Here is a 17,538-nt window from a genome sequence, read left to right as displayed (position 1 = left end):
AGGCCATGACTGGTAAGGGTCAATGGGAAATTTGGCCAGGATGCCGGGGTTACACCCCTACTCTTTCGAGAGACGACCTGGGATTTTTAATGACCACAGAGTCAGGACCTCGGTTTTACGTCTCAGCCAAAGGACGGCGCCTGTTCACAGTCCAGTGTCCCCCTCATAATACTGGGGCATTAGAACCCACACAGACCCGCCCAGCGACAGAAACCAGACGGTACCGTGTGTCGAGAACCCACACAGACCCGCCCAGCGACAGAAACCAGACGGTACCGTGTGTCGGGCTCGGCTGCGAGCAGGACAATGACGTTACTGGGACAAAGTAGAGAAAATCAAAACGGTTCTATAAAAGACCTGTGTCAGCTGTCAGTTCACAGTCTGGACTCTAAATCCACTGATCCAATTTCAAATATCTCTAACACCTGAGATGCGGCTTCTTTCGAGTATTTATTCAGGAGAACATTATGTTAATCATATAGATGACACGTTTAATATATTCAGGTGGGTAGCTACGTCAGCATTCGAATCTGCAAAGGAACAAGTAATACTGTAGGTTTATTCCATGCTGAAAATAGAAGAGAGAAAACAAACCTGAAGAAGGTTTCACAGCTGAAACGTTATGTTTTCTCTCTTCTCTTTTCAGCATGGAATAAACCTATTCCCAGTGGGCGGTGATTCGTCGAATATACGTATATTCACAGCGAAACTACGGCTATACGTATATATACGTCGTTGCGACGTATAATCAACGTCGAATTGCAACCGTAAAATTGACGACATTAATAAACGCATATATAACGTCGAAAACACATCTAACACAGTGCCTGAGGCTTTTTACTGTATATATCGTGTGTGCCGCAACTAGGAGTATACGGCACTCTGCATAGTGTACGAAGTAAATTTATTTTATTATTTTATTAATAAATATAATAAATAAATTAATTACTGCGAAAATAATTTACTTCGTACACTGTGCAGAGTGCCATATACTCCTAGTTTTAAAACTGACAAAAATGTAGAAAACACGTTTCTCACTTAGAATTTAAGATGGGGGTGGGGTATTACTAGTAGCGGCGCAGAACTCACCATGGTGCAATTCATTTACGTGACGGGCTAGTGGTTTAATGGATAACGCGTCTGATTTCGTTTTATAAGATTGTCGATTCGACTTCTCCCGGGGTTTTGTGATTTAAATCAGGCTTTTTGTGCAGTGTGCCTTTTCTCTTGTCGTGGTCAAGATGATTCGCTGCATAAGCTCCTGACTGGGTGTTCTGTACTGCTCTGTTATTTCATTCAGATTACTTAAGTGGTGTACAGATAAAACCCAACTGCGTGGTGTAATTTCCGGGTTCGGCAAACACATGCAACACAGCACCTGCAAACACATCAGCTGATCTCGACGTGAGTTGAACACACAACTTTCTGATCTGGAGTCAGACACGCCACCGTTGCACCACTAGGTCACTCGCCACAAGTGCTTTTAACTCCCCCAAAGAGAAAAATCAGCGTCCCTGAAAAAGATTTTTTTCATTCTCTCCTGTGAGGAGCGCCGCTCTTCCAACGAGGGTCTCTTCTTCCCAGACCACAGATTATTCTTCCCGCCAGTCTCTCTCACAGAGAGCAGACACACCGTCTCCACTAATGTGTTTACTACATCTATATATCTGACCCCCTACAGCCCCGATATACAGCCCGGATATTCGATATTCCCCAATAAAGAACAAAAAATATTCCTGGATAGGATATTTACCACCAGCCTCGTGAACATCTCATCTTGACCTCTTCAAGGAGGAGCACAATTAACACAGAATCCTCTCTCCATTTAGCAAATAACACAAAACACTGTTTACATGTCAAGACAGAAAACCAGGCTGCTCCAGGTGAGGCTTAAACTCACAACCTCGGCATGACCACTAATGATGTCATTTTACATGGCTTGAACCAGGAAAGAGTTTGGAAGTTATGTCAAGAAGTTATGGTGTTGTTTTAATACTTGCCTACTCTTATAATTTTTCGGTCAAATCTTTTATTTGGGAGTACTTTCAATTGATGTTAATCCTTGTCCCGATGCACGATTCTGGGCCATGGTGCATCTTGAATAATGTTCTTATAGGCTTCAGTTTGGAAAAGTGCGCTCTTCAGAAGCTACCGAAACCGCTAATGGTTACATAACACTTAATGCAAAAGCAACGGTCGGGTTTGAAAAAGAATATTACTTGCTATGAATACAAACACTGTTACAGGAGGGGTGTTAGGGCTATTTTAGCTTAGATCATCCATTCATCTTACATTTCTTCTCCATCTATATCAACAGCGAAATCGCTACTGAGCGCTAAAGGCAGGTCCTGGCAATACAATCTTCTTAAGAAAACATTTTTCAAACTATTTCTACTACCATACGTCAAGTAAAAGATACCGATTGCACGCAACTAATAAAATCTCTTTTCCAGGGACGTTGTAGCTAGATGCAAATTACAATCGAAAATGTATCAGCTTTAAAATTTTCTTTTGGATCCACAGGATGATCAGCATGAACCATCAAAGAGCCTGTAGCTGCAAGAAGGTTAAAAGCGCACAAGTGATCTGTCTTTGGTCAAAGGAATTGCTGGAGCAGTAGGACGCAGAGCAATATCTAGCAGCTGTAGACGATGTTCGGGGAAGAGATCATTCTGTTTTCAGCACAGGGAGTGAGAATGAGCTCAGTCCGGCTCCCAGCAGAATCCATTCTGGTTTGGTTACTGTCAGACTGTGCGTCTGAGGCTCTTTGGATCGCAACATGAAAAAAAAAGAACAAAAAACATTTGCTCACATCTTGTGATTTCCACGAGAGGAAGAGAAGATATCACAAAAAAAAAAATCAGAACTGAAGATTTGGATCCGGGACCTCGTACTTGTCAAATGATTAAAATAATAATTATGAAAATATCAGGTTGTGTTTCTGCAACATATCGTGCACAGTACGCCATTTTTTTCTAAAAATACAGTAGATTGTACTTAATAAAAATGTACAATTCATCGCTGGTATAAACAGATGTGTGCTGTGTTTGCCTTTGTAAGCATTTGTTTAAAAAAGAAGTTCACAATATGATAAAAAACACAGAAAGCACAAACTTAATAATATAACGATACAAAATCAATACCAAATCATAAAGCCAATTAAGTACCTATCCTTTGAAAACAGTGACATTTGTATCTACTTTTGAATTACAAATCAGACAGAGTAGTCTCTTAATTCAAAGATCAGATCTTGGCCAAAACAAGACAATTAGATGTTAGCTGAATTCGGAACAAGAGCCTCTGCTTCATCGTTTATTGAGCTTTTGATCAACGTCTGAGTGAAAAAGATTAGCTATTTTAACTCTTTGATTAAAGTTCACAAAAGCACCTTCCTTCGAGCTGGAGTGAAAACAGCGACTTAAGGATTCCTAACTGTTTCTAATATAGTCCGCCACGCTACCAACTGAGCTATCGAAGGGATCTAAAGTACTCCTCTCTGGCACATATTGCCCAATGTAGTGAAATATTCCGGGTGATTAAATTCCAGTTCGACATCAAGTTTCCAACTCGTTTCCTTAGTCTTGTTTACCTTGAATTTAAGCCACAAACCAGGATTCTACTGTATAAACTTCCGGGGATGTTACAAAATGTTTGATGGCATCAATCATTACAGGCGGAAATTCACTCCTTTTTTTTTCTCGAGGCATCATATTAAACATTTCATTTGGATCGAGAAGAGGATCACCATGAGAGACAGAACAAACTGTTTGATTCCGTCTTTATTGGGAGCTGTATCACAGCTAATGGATGTAAAGCCTTCAGTATGCGATAGTGAGAGTTCAGTTATGCCAGGGAGTGGGAGTGAAGAGAACTGAACTGAAATTTAGTGAATTTATATTTAAATAGAGTGTAAATCATCAAAATGTTTTGTCACTTCAAACTTAGTACAACACTACCAGGAGTGGGGATCGAACCCACGTGGACTTCGTCCATTGGATCTTAAGTCTAACGCCTTAACCATTCGGCCATCCTGGTCTACAGCAATATGCTGCTCAGTTGTTTAACATTTGAATATGATTCATCTATTAAAAAAAAAGCGTCCTGTCACAGAAACGTACCCCGATCTCCCGCGGTCTCCCGCGCAACAAGCAGGGGTACTCAGCACTGTACTAACGAGGAGCGCTTGTCCGCAGCTCAGCGTGAGCTCTGTTTACTGTCAGCAGACATTTCCTCATTTCAAAAGACGTTTTCGCCTGCTCTCAGTAATTAATGTCGGTTTGAAGTCTGTTCCTGTTGTCTCCACTCTTGACGAAGAGCAGCCTTACGTAGGAGACTCCCTCTCTCAAGAATTTTGCCATCACCCTGCAAGAGAGAAGAGCCATAAACCACCAAGACACTTAACATTAAACACATGAAATGTGAGATGTTTTTTACTTAAGGATGTTACCGTTTCCACTCTAACTTCTTTGTCAGAAGTGGGATATGAACAAACATCTCTAGGGGAAACTACAACCTGAACGCAACGCCTTGGACCACCAGCCATCTTGCCTGTGGCTCTTAAATGGAATGATATGTTTTATTTCTACTTGATGATAAGGGAAAAAAAAAGTTAAATGTAATTAGGGAAATGTCTTTTTTCATGGGGAAAACAAGTCTAAGCAAATGTAAAGTTTAGAGCAGCACTCAATAAAAACTATCTGAAACCGGTAGCGCTTCTTATGCGGATCAGTATATTCCGATACCAGTAGTTCTGCAGAAGAAATAAGAAAAGCTGAACTCCAAGCACTGTGTTGCCATTACTGCTACTCTGGCTGTAGCTGCTTTAAGATCTACTCAGCGGGCACAGAATGTTGTATGAGGTCGGACTGGTTTGCGATGTCTAAATAACAGTATGCGAATTTAAGCTTATTTAAATAAGAGTATTTAGAATATAATACATGCTCCAAAAGCGTTAATCCTTCAGTGGCTGCTATTTGAAACGCCTTCATAAATGACACGTAATAGAAATTTATGCAGCTAGATTTTATGCTTCACCATACATTGCAGTCATGAAAATAAATCTATTTTCTTTAACACCTCTGGAAAAAGTTCTTCTGTGGAGCAGGTTTCAGACCTCTGCGTACAGCGCCCTTGATGTCATTTTATTTTTACAGCAGCAAGCATCCTGAAAGTTTTTTTTTATATTTTTTTATTTGAACAACAAAAATACATATAATACAAAAAAGAGCACATATGACGTATCAACAACATCGTCAGGGGCACGTGCTATAATCCAATTACACTTTCTGAAAAATCTACTGTCCAGGCAAATGTACATGCTGATCTACAGAGTTCTTTTCTGCACTGAGCTGCTCATTTGAAATCCAGAAGGCAACACAGACGTGCTCCTATACCAAGAGTCTTATCTGGACCACCTGGGTAAAAAAACAGGAAACCTAAGCACTAATCTATACTGACAGCTTTTGAAAAGGAGCTCTGTAATATGCACAAATACAAAGACAAGGTATACATACTCCATAGGTTTAAAATTCAGGAATATGAATGGTCAATTGTTTACAATTGGAGTTTTTATGTTTCGTATGATTTAGCGACTTTTTTACAACATGTAAAAAAAAAAAACAGCACACCTAAATAACAAAGCCTTAGAGCTACAGAGAAAAACAAATTGCGTTTAAAGTAATTTTAAAGGCTCGAGATAACATTGCATTATAAACGCAAATGTTTGTTTTCTTTGTCGCACTTACGTTTTGTTTCATGCAGTTTATTTCTGACACAAGACATAACAAGCTTGTGTATTTATGACAAAAAAGCAGGGCAACAATTTTCATTGACCTTGAAACTAAAATTGTTAAAAAGTAAGTTAAATGCACATATAGTAAATATATTTTCTCATATAATGGTGTGTTTTTTTTGTCTAAGAATCCTTCATGAATGGTTTAACAGACACTTTGTATGATTAAAACAAATATTTACGAATTTTAACGTTTTATACAATAAAGTTTTATTGTGAACATGAGCCCTGTTTATCGATATCACCAATACAGTTCTGGATTTTATTCTGCCTTCCTATGCACAGATGAATTTTCTTTCACACAACAGCTCGCATGTGTGGTAGGGTATTAAAAGAATGATGTTGGCTTTTAATTGATAAACCATTTGCGTTTATACAAAATCACAATCCGTTGTCGCAGACATTGGGACATTCTCTGTTTAAACACCTGTCGTTTTCTTTTATATTGGCTCCTGTGCTTCGGTCCATTTGAGAGAGGAGAAGACACTGAAAAAGTCTTGTGAAAGTGGATTTTGCACCTGCGCCAATGCTGGAGTGGTATCATACAGACGCTCATACAAATCCATCACACGCTGAAAGCTCCGGAAGGCAACATAAAATATTGCTCTGTCTGTTGGTGGATTAGGTATGCACGCTTTTTTAATGTAAAATGCAATGTAAAAAGATCAAATTTGATTCAAAATCGATTAATGTAAAAACCGATAAAGCTCATGTTTTTTATCCAGTTTTATCTATATCTAGTTTTTCAAAGGTCTTTTAAAAAAATGTTTATCGCGATTGTGAAAGTTAGAGAAGGTGTACCAGCGGGTGCCTTCATATCGCCAGCGTCAGTCTCGCCTGTAGCTGCGAGAAGGTTAAAAGCGCACAAGTGATCTGTCTTTCGTCAAAATAATTGCTGGAGCAGCAGGACGCAGAGTACCATCCAGCAGCTGTAGATGGTATTCGGGGAAGAGCTGATTCTGTTTTTAGCACAGAGAATGAGCTCAGTCCGGCTCCCAGCAGAATCCATTCTGGTTTGGTTACTGTCAGACTGGGCGTCTGAGGCTCTTTGGATCGCAACGTGAAAAAAAAGAACAAAAAACAATTGCTCACATCGTGTGATTTCCACGAGAGGAAGGGAAGATATCACTTTAAAAAAAAAACAGAACTGAATATTTGGATCCGGGGCCTCATACTTATCAAATTATTAAAATAATAATTATTAAAATATCAGATTGTGTTTCTGCAAAATTTCGTGCACAGTACGCCGTATTTAACAATAAAACAACAGTCACAACGAGGGCTTTACACGCAGTCCGGGGTATTTTCCCCTTTTATATTTTTCCCACTTTATATCGAACCTGTTATACTCCCAAAAGTGCAGAGTAGCTTGTAAATATAAATGTACAATTCACCGCTGGTATAAACAGATGTGTGCCTTGTTTGCCTTTGTAAGCATTTGTTTCAAAAATAAGTCCACAATACGTTAAAAACACAAAAAACACAAACTTAATAATATAACGATACAAAATCAATACCAAATCATAAAGGCAATTAAGTACATATCCTTTCCTTTGAAAACAGAGAACACCTTTATATCTACAAAAAAAAAAACGTGACATTTGTATATACTTTTGAATTACAAAGCCGACAGAGTAGTCCCTTAATTCAAAGATCAGATTTTGGCCAAAACAAGACATTCAGACGGGAGTTTAATTCGGAACAAGAGCCTCTGCTTCGTGGTTTATTGAGCTTTTGATCAACGTCTGAGTGAAAAAGATTCGCTATTTTAACTCTTTGATTGAAGTCCACGAAAGCACCTTCCTTCGAGCTGGAGTCGAACCAGCGATCTAAGGATGCCTTACCATTTCTACTGCAGTCCTCTGCTCTGCCAACTGAGCTATCGATGGGAAGGTGGGAATACTGTTTATCTTGAATTTAAGCCACGAATCAGGTTTCTGCAGTACGAACTTCCAGGGATATTACAAAATGTTTGATGGGGCATCAATCGTTCCAGGCGGATATTGACACCTTTTTTTCTCGAGGGATCATATTAAACATTTCATTAGTATCGAGAGGAGGATCACCATGAGACACAGAACAGTTTCATCCTGTCTTTATTAGAAAGTAGTGTTTGTGCTACATTAATAATATTTTCGTGGAAATATAGAAGTTGTAATTTTTAAAACTTATATTTGAATCGAAATGTGGTTTTGAGCTAAATATTAGGATGTTAATGTAATTAGTTTGTGTTTGTCATTACTATATATTGTAACGCAACAGGGGCTCAGGCGGGCGCCCTTGCCGCATTAGGTCGGCCCCATCCCAACTGAGGCTCGAACCCGGGACTTCCGCGTCTCTCTGCAGCGACCTAGCCCGGTGAGCTAAAGAGAGATCTCTTTTCAGCCCAGTAGCTGTAGTCCTGCTATCACAGGGAAGGGCGGTGACGTCACCTGCTCTGGTACGCCGGCTCTTACACAGTACCTGTCGGCCGTAAGCGTTACAATATATTCCCATGTTACTATAATTTGTAGCTGAAGTTTACTAGTTGTGTTTTTTATGATGATTATCATGTTTATTACAATATTGTATAAAATGCATAATTTGAACTACATATTTTTCAGGTGTGAATAATTGTATATTTTCAGAATAAATTTCTAAACCAAATCATTGGCTTGATTTACTAGTTTCTACACCTGTAAGACCTATCTTTGATGTATAATAGACCTTTAACTACATAGGTATAACAGTCCTCTAAATGTATCCGTATAATAGAACTCCAACCATTTATGTATAATGGACATACTGTATAGTCAGAGATGTCTAATTGACGTATAATGATATACGTATATTAGAATTTCATTCTAGACCCATTACGGACCACATTTATATGTCTAAGGTATGCGTTTAATCAATGTACTGTATATTCTACAGTACATCTTTTGCCCACTGGGGAGACACTACAACAGGTAACACCCCGTGTGAAAAATCATGAGCATCTGTAAAAGCTCTCTACCTGCCCGCTCTTAACAGAGATGTGACGAGGGTCTAAAGGGACATTTTGAGCCGTAGAAACATTTTATCATTCTGTACTTTCCTGTGCAGTCAGGCCAATTCCACTTCAACTGCGCCTGACAACGGAGGTCGTTTTGAAAACAACGAGAGTAAAGGGACACTGCATATCTGCAGAACATCACGTCCGAGTTTCAGGACAGTAACATCAGAGATTGGAAGCTAGGGAGTTTCAGGTCTGTTATAGGTTCATGAAAGTCATACCTTTGCAATAAATATTTCAGAATCCCAGTCAAATCCAGTACAATTGCTGCACAGATCTGCATTCTACAATAAGAAAACTGTCCGTTTAATCAAACACGCCGCATAAAGCATTTTTAAAACAGGAGATATTGTTTTGGAATGCATCTTTCTATAAAAATAAAATGATTTGAAGGGCGCTATAAGCAGAGGTGTGAAAGCCTGCTCTACAAAAGAACTATATCCAGAAGTGCCAAATAAGTCGAGGTTTCACCTCGTGAGAGAAAGCATCTCAGAAAACGAAGTTGCAGTTGCTTCCATGCGTCATAACACCACTAGGTCAAACAACAAGAGCTGAAGAGCCGCTGTCGAGAGTAACGCGGCCGAGCTCTCTAAGGAGCTGGATTAAAGCTCCAGTCTCTTCATGAGCATCTGTTGGAGTCACACCGCTGCTATGTATTGTAGCGGCGAGGCTTAATAATAAGGCAGAATTAAGTGTTTCTGAGCTTCCCAAAAGAGGCCCCATTTCTCTGTTCATCTCTGTGGTGCAGCCACAGAGAGACCATTAGTGCAGGGTGATTTAAGGTCCTAGGACAGCTCCCAAAGGGGGATGCATTTAGCTAAGCCTGGCTATCATGATCAATGGTCATCCATTGGCGCCTATCAGTCTAGGGAGTGCCGAATGGACATCTGGACTGCATTCCTAAGTGTCAAGAGTAAGTGACTCATATCTCACCTTGATCAACCAATCAGGGACTGGTAGGGCTGAGTAACCCACGTGGGACTCTGATGCCCATGGAACTTTCAGCCAATCAATGAGCTGAAGTTCCTCCAGGTAAAAACAGGCAACACAGATGGCCTGAGAGGTTCAGATTCAATGAGAGCCTGAGAGATTCAGTAAGATTCTGGAGAGGATTCTGTGGAGAATTCCAAGGCAGGACGGCCCAGGAGCAGAAGGCTCCCAAGGGCAGGACATTCTCGCAGCGCGCCTCCTGACCATCCTGAGACTCAGCCCGGACAACCACGGAATGGCCAGTGTGTCCGAGTGCCAGAACTTTCCTTTGTTCTAAGAGTCTAGAGTGGAGGATGCCAGAGAGTAACCAGCAGCAGGCCTCGTGAACAGGTCGGAACTGTGGACAGCTGAATCACTATTCAGAACTAGCTCTTCATCAGGAACGAACCGGTCCTCTTCCTGACTTGCTGGGACCCACAGTCATCTTTTCTCCTGTGCACAAACTTTGCTAGTTAAAGCCAACACTAACTAGCCAGACAGTGAGCATCAGCAACGCACCGTCGCAAGCTGCACAGCACAGCCTGGCACACAGCCAGAGAGCGCGGATTGGACAGCAACAAGCCTGCAACTGTTTCTTTGTGCCTGCAGGAGATCTGAATCCCCAGAGATTGGATGAGTATTCAACTTCAATGCATTACAGCTCGAGAATTCAATTGCTATCCCAACCAGTTGATATCAATTTAATTCCTAAGAGTTATGTACTTGTTTTGAGTATCTAATGTAGAAGTTATAACCAAGTTCATTTATGAAACGGTCTAAATGAATGATATACTGAACGTATGTCCTCTTGATATGTGTAACACTTCGTAACTGATTGAATATATACCTTTTGTATTCTGATAACCCTCTCGATAAGATCTGTTAGGTTTATATGCATATTCTATGTATTAATAAATGTATCCTCGTGTATTAGTACCTGTGTGTGTGCGTTGTTTGAGTTATGTCGCATGGTTGGATTCTAAAGCCATCAAAAGAATCAACTTTGTGATTTACTGCTACAATTAATAATTGTCTCAGTAAATGCCCAAACCCTACAGAACTGGTGCCTTCAGAGAGCCACAACGTTACATATTTGGCGTCCCTGAACGGCTATGAAACATTACAGTATCTCCTTGTTAAAACTCTTTCAAGGCATGGTGGCCAAGTGGTAAGGTGTTGGTTTTATAAACCCAAGTTTGTGGGTTCAAGCCCCACCTGTGTCTGCTTCATTTGTCACCACTCTCCTTTAGTTTCAAAGTCTTAAAAAAACTCGCAATGTAGGAGTCTCTATAGTAAGAAGAACATAACTGTCGCCAGTAATTAGGGTTCTTGCATATTCTGCCCTGTTTTTTATTCTACAAAGCCTGTCTCTCTTCACACCCATCTTCCAAATGATCGCATCAGCATTGGGAAGGAACGTGCATTTGGTATAGACCCACTCCACAGTCTGATCACAAACAGATCGAGTGAGTTGTCAGTCTAGGTTGGAAGTAAGGTTTGAAAGCACTTAAAATCTGACTTAGGAACGAGAAGACTGTGTTTTTTTTCTTTAAACAAGTAAACGATAAAATTATATAAGTAGTGGGACAAAACATTGTCCGCCTGCAAGACTATGTCATGCTAAACGCCACAAATTGTTTTCGTCCAGTCGTGTCAATCGTCCTAAAGTTACGGAAAATCAGATGCAACTGGTGCATTCAGCATACATTTCTTCAGGATAGTCGTATGGTTTAAAATAATGAATTCATAGGTTTGTGTCTTTTAAGCTTTGTGTTCCGCTCTCCAAATAGAGGCTTGGGTTCAAATCCCACTCCCGACATTTTTACCCTGTCTTACACTGTTCCAGTCCTCTTGTGCTCGCTGGCAATCACAATAGGAGGCAAACGGAGAAAATGCTTAGCAAGAACATAATGGACAGGAAAAAGCTTAGTGAATGCTTGAATGTGATTAGCAGAAGTAAGGTATGCATTCAAATGTTGAAGCCCGAATTATAAAAGCAGCAGAAGAAAGGTGCAACACAATGCAATTTGTGAGAATTTGTGGGTTTTTATGCTGCTTGGACTTCTTTCAAGCCTACGAAGGGAGTCACCCCTTTTCATTTTCATTTTCAAACTTCAGAACCAAATAACAAAAAGGTTTCATGTAAGACAGCATTCCGTTGGAAATACCGGTTCCACAATGTATTTGGCGAACCTGAATGAAATATTTTAGTGCCTGCTCAAATGCGAGGAATTAAAAAAAAACCTGGAAAATCAACTCTTGCAGTAAATGTCATAAATTTAAAGCGTGTAGGCTGCATGAACAGAGCAACGCAGCAGTCTGTAAAAACAAAGCCACAAGTCCTCTTTTATCTCGGGCAGTGCATTCCAATAAGATGGCTATGCAGAAGACATGAGAAATGCCGAACTCGTTGTTGCCATTATTGCTACTCCTGCTACTGTAGTTTTAAGCTCTAATCAGCGGGCATGTACAGTTGTACAGGGGCTAGACTACTTTGCGCTGTCCAAATTCCATTATGTGAATTTAAGGTTTTATTAATAACAGCATTAACTATACAATGCGTGCTCAAAAACCGCTACACATTAGCTTAAAAAGCAGCCGTGTTTTAACAAAGTGTGGTATTCGAACAGTAAACGCTGAAGTATTTAATACTTACTTGTGAGCAGATCTTCCTCAAAATGGAAAGAAAGCTGAATCAGGCAAAGGTCATAAGGCACCGTTTCACTGTACACTATCACATCCTGCTTGCACTGTCCAACTAAAAGCTTAGAGGGTTCAGAAAGGACACAAAAAACCCTTGAATCCACAATCTTGAACTTAAGGGTCGCCAGGTCTCCTCTATTACAACAGTAATATTACTAGCGTTGATTCAACATAGTATAGTAGGCTGAGACTTTGAATGCAATGGGATGGTGGCCAAGAGCTAAGTTGTTGGTCTTTTAAACCTACTGTGCCTTCCTTATTCACCGCCATGTTATTTTATCTAGCCTATCAAGTAACTTGCAAAACGTCTCTACTTGTTACTCTGTCTCAAAATTGTAGTGCAAAGTTATCTGTTAAAGCCTTAACAGAATGCAGAAATCAAATATATGGGATTTGTTAAGAACTTTATTGTCTTTTCACAAATTAATACAGAATAATACAAAGAAGACATTTTATAGTCTTATATTGAAACCATGAAACCTATGCACACATTCACAAGAGATTACAATAGAAAAACGCATTTGCTCCAGAAAATTAGATCACGTATGACATTAAATAATTTCTTAAAATCACACTAAATTGCGATCTTGAAACCAAAATTAGAAATATTGAAAACAACCTTTGTTCCCCAGGAAGAAAAGCTGTTTTACACTGATGGGACCCGGTTTTAGGTAATCAAGATTGGGAAGACAACTGCGCCCTAGCAAAGGAAAATGTTACACAAACTTTGGAAAGCACACTCTGAATCCATCCGTATATTTGATTTCCAAGATCCGTTCAAGGCAACTTGGCTCGTCACAAGCAAATCATTTCAGGGAAGAAATTCAGTTTAGTCAACTACTGGTGCATTCAGCACAGCTTTTGCTCTTGCTTGTCAGGATGGCTGAGTGGTCTAAGGTGCCAAACTCAACGATGTGCATCTTTCAAGCTGGCTTGGGTGTTCTGGTCTCCAAATGGAGGGGTGGGCTCAAATCCCACTCCTGACAGCTTCCATTTTTACCTCTCTTGAATTGTTCCAGTGCTAGCTGACAGTGAATGACTGTAAAAGCAGCAGAAGTAAGCAAGCAACTCAGTGCAATTTGTGAGTATTCTGCACTGTTAAAATCCATGGGTTTTCATACTTTTTGGAATTCGTAGCTCAAGAAGTGACTCCTGTTTCATTTTCTATTCACCAACTCGATTTGCATTCTGCCCCTCACACCTCACAACAGAATAACAAACGGCTTCATGAGCCAAAGGATTCCCATGCAGATACAGTTTGCACTATGTATTAGGTAACCCAAATGAAATATTTTAGTGTTGTCTCAAATGTAAGGAATTTCATGAAACCTCAGAATGGAACGCTTGCAGAAAATGGCAGCAATTCAAAGCTTGTAGGCAGCATGAACAGACCAAGGCAGCTCTAAGTTACAGCGATCTGAAGCCACAATTCCTTATTGCGCTCGGCAGTGCTTTCCGAGTCGATGGCTCTGCATAAGAAATGAGAAATGCTGGACTCCAAATACGATCTTGCCATTCCCAGTGAACAAAAGACATATAGTATACGTCTATTAAATGCATACCTTAGACGTCTAAATGTGGTCCGCAATTCGTCTAGAATGAAATTCTAATATACGTCTATTGTTATACGTCAGTTATACGTCTATGATTAGATGTTCATTATACATAAATGGTTGGAGTTCTATTATACGGATAAATTTAGAGGACTATTATACATATATGGTTGGAGTTCCGGATAACTTTAGAGGACTATTATACGTATATGGTTAGAGGTCTATTATACGGATAACTTTAGAGGTCTATTATACGTATATGGTTAGAGGTCTATTATACGTATATGGTTAGAGGTCTATTATACGGATAACTTTAGAGGTCTATTATAAAATATTTTTATTTCTTGTCCAGAGTGAACAGAAGGAATCTTCACATGGGCTTCTGTGTTCGGTGGGCACTGTGTGAGTACAGTCTCCCTCTTGGCCCCCCTTTCCTTCTGTACAGAAGGCTTAGGAGCCTTGACCTGTTTCCACACTTTGCCTTTCTGGTGATCCACCAAAGGTTCCACTCTGAGTCGCATGCCCTTTTCTTTTTCTATCCGTTTGAGGTTGCCGTGTGACATCAAACACCTTTCAACCTCAGTGTCAATCAGTGTCTCACTGTGTAAGACATCTCCCATGGCAGTCTTGAGGTAAAAGCTTCTTGCTTTTCCTCTCTGTTTTACTGCCTGCTCTGTGACTTCAGGGGTGGAGTCAGCACTCGCTTGGGAGTGGCTGACCTCATCCAGGCAGGAACCCTTCCGCTCAATCAGATAGACTGAGGGAAGGAGAGGGGGCGGGTCTCCGCCTCCTCCAGTGGAGAGTATCAGCTCATTCACGCTTCCGGCAGCCTTGGGGAGCGGTTGTCTCTGTCCTAATAAAACTTGTTCAAGCCTGGCCAGGCGGGCGGCTACTGAATCCTTCTGTTCAGCTTTATCTAGCCCTTTCCCTCCCCCGGTGTTCTCATGGCACTTAGGACGCTGGGTGCGGTCATGTGTGCCTGCTTTGGAACGGGGCTTAGCCAGCTCAAGAGCCTGTGCTCCTTCGAGCAGGAGGGAGTTAACCCTTCTAGCTCTGACGGCGAATACAGTCGCTTTAACAGCTTTTTGCTCAGAGCGACTTTGGACATCATACTCCCAGGCTTTCTGCACGAATCTCCTAATATCAGTCATTTTCATGGTCTGTGCATCTGTATGCATTAAGATCATCTTTCTGACTGACGGGTGGAGATTCGCAATGAATAAACCCTTGAAATGTGTGTTTTAGCAACCATCATTAAACTAGTACGAAATCACAGTTTTACCACAGAAAACCACAAGATCAAGTATGCAATCAACCCGGTAGATCGCAAAAGATCACAAAACACTCAAGCACTGCTTAAAGAGCAAGAGGAACTTTTTGTCTTTCGGCTTTCAGCACACTGTATTGTCGTGTATGAAACCCACAGCGTTTTATATGAATTATTCCGCTTGGTTGACTCATTTCAGTCTTGCCACGCCCACCCAGGGACGCCAAATTAAATTTAGTGTGCTCTCTGAAGGCACCAGTTCTGTAGGGTTTTGGCATTTACTGGGACAATTATTAATTGTAGCAGTAAATCACAAAATGATTCTTTTAATGGCTTTAGAATCCAACCATGCGATATAACTCAAACAACACACACACACAGGTACTAATACACGAGGATACATTTATTAATACATAGAATATGCATGTAAACCTAACAGATCTTATCGAGAGGGTTAACAGAATACAAAAGGTAAATATTCAATCAGTTACGAAGAGTTACATATATCAAGAGGAAATACGTTCAGTATATCATTCAATTAGACCGTTTCGTAAATGAACTTGGTTATAACTTCTACATTGGATACTCAAAACAAGTACATAACTCTTAGGAATTAAATTGATATCAATTGGTTGGGATAACAATTGAATTCTCGAGCTGTAATGCATTGAAGTTGAATTCTCATCCAATCTGTGGGGATTCAGATCTCCTGCGGGCTCTCTGGCTCCGTGCCAGGCTGTGCTGTGCGGCTTGCGATGGTGAGCTGCTGACGCTCACTGACCGGCTAGTTAGTGTTGGCTTTAACTACCAAAGTTTGTGCACAGGAGAAAAGATGACTGTGGGTCCCAGCAAGTCAGGAAGAGGACCGGTTCGTTCCTGATGAAGCGCTAGTTCTGAATAGTGATTCAGCTGTCCACAGTTCCGACCTGTTCACGAGGCTTACTGCTGATGCTAACCTCGGGTGGATCCTCTGGTTACTCTCTGGCAACCTCCGCTCTAGACTCTTAGAACAAAGGAAAGTTCTGGCACCCGAACCCACTGGCCGTTCCGTGGTTGTCCGGGCTGAGTCTCAGGATGGTCAGGAGGCGCGCTGCGAGAATGTCCTTCCCTTGGGAGCCTTCTGCCCCTGGGCCGTCCTGCCCTGGAATTCTCCTTTGAATTGTCCGAAAAAGTTCACAGAATTCTCTCAGGCCCTCTGTGTTGCCTGTTGTTACCTGGAGGAACTTCAGCTCGTTCATTGGCTGAAAGTTCCATGGGCATCAGAGTCCCACGTGGGTTACTCGGCCCTACCAGTGCCTGATTGGTTGATCAAGGTGAGATATGAGTCACTTACTCCTGACACTTAGGAATGCAGTCCAGATGTCCATCTAGCACTCCCTAGACAGATAGGCACCAATGGTTGACCATTGATCATGATAGCCAGGCTTAGCTAAGTGCATCCCCCTTTGGGAGCTGTCCCTTATCAAAAGAAAATATCTTTAAATCAGCCTGCATGAATAGTTTCTCTGTGGCCGCACCACAGAGATGAACAGAGAGATGAGGCCTCATTTGGGAAAGCACCGCAACACTTAATTCTGTCTTATTAACAAGCATTGCCACTACACGGGTTTGCTTAAATCTTTGATAAAAAAAGTGATCTGATCTGAAAGTACCCAGCTTACAATCTCTGAGGTAGTTGTCACTAAACTCGGACGTGATGTGGCACACATGTGCCGTGTGCCTTTACTTTTGTAAAAAACTGGTATCGGGAAATGTTTCTTAATATTTCTTTTGATTAGCATGCAAGAAAATGTGATCATTACCTATGGAATTTCCCGCCAGCGTGGAGCTTGAATTCACAACCTTGAGATTCAGTGTTCAAGAGTCACAGAAGAGGTCGGCCTGGTCTTCAGTTTGCCAACGAAAAGCTCCGGCAGTGCTCCTCTGTAAAGCAGATTGTTCGGATTGGTTATGTGGGACGGCACTTCGATACTAAGATCGTTTGCAGCACACGCATGGTTTCCCCCCTTAACGCAAAAAACATAGACGAAGGAAGCTCTCTTGTCTTGGGCTGCTGACTCCCGGATTTAAAGCGCTCTGGGTGCCAGCTAAGTCTCTAACAAGCACACTATAAAGACAGGAATTACACTTTGCTCACGTCACGCATGGAATGGCGAGGCTACTTGTTCCAATATTATGTAGTCTCACCTCATATGGTGCCGATTCCTGGTTTTCATTTAAG

At 41.0% G+C, this 17,538-nt stretch overlaps 3 non-coding genes across 3 annotated transcripts; 1 reads left to right on the top strand and 2 right to left on the bottom strand.

The window, feature by feature from the left end:
• Nucleotides 1-3,953: 3,953 nt before the first annotated feature.
• On the bottom strand, nucleotides 3,954-4,035 carry trnal-uaa (transfer RNA leucine (anticodon UAA)). Its single transcript has one exon. It is a non-coding gene; the product is annotated as a tRNA-Leu (tRNA).
• A 3,557-nt stretch (nucleotides 4,036-7,592) lies between these two features.
• trnac-gca (transfer RNA cysteine (anticodon GCA)) lies at nucleotides 7,593-7,680 on the bottom strand. The gene is given in 2 exon segments: nucleotides 7,593-7,628; nucleotides 7,644-7,680. It is a non-coding gene; the product is annotated as a tRNA-Cys (tRNA).
• A 3,265-nt stretch (nucleotides 7,681-10,945) lies between these two features.
• On the top strand, nucleotides 10,946-11,017 carry trnai-uau (transfer RNA isoleucine (anticodon UAU)). Its single transcript has one exon. It is a non-coding gene; the product is annotated as a tRNA-Ile (tRNA).
• The last annotated feature ends 6,521 nt before the right edge of the window (nucleotides 11,018-17,538 follow it).

This window comes from Atractosteus spatula (assembly GCF_055471065.1).
Source record: "Atractosteus spatula isolate fAtrSpa1 chromosome 10 unlocalized genomic scaffold, fAtrSpa1.hap1 SUPER_10_unloc_13, whole genome shotgun sequence".
Taxonomy (NCBI): domain Eukaryota; kingdom Metazoa; phylum Chordata; class Actinopteri; order Semionotiformes; family Lepisosteidae; genus Atractosteus; species Atractosteus spatula.
The sequence above is the reverse complement of the archived record's forward strand: the minus strand, read 5'-3'. Positions and strand labels throughout refer to the sequence as shown.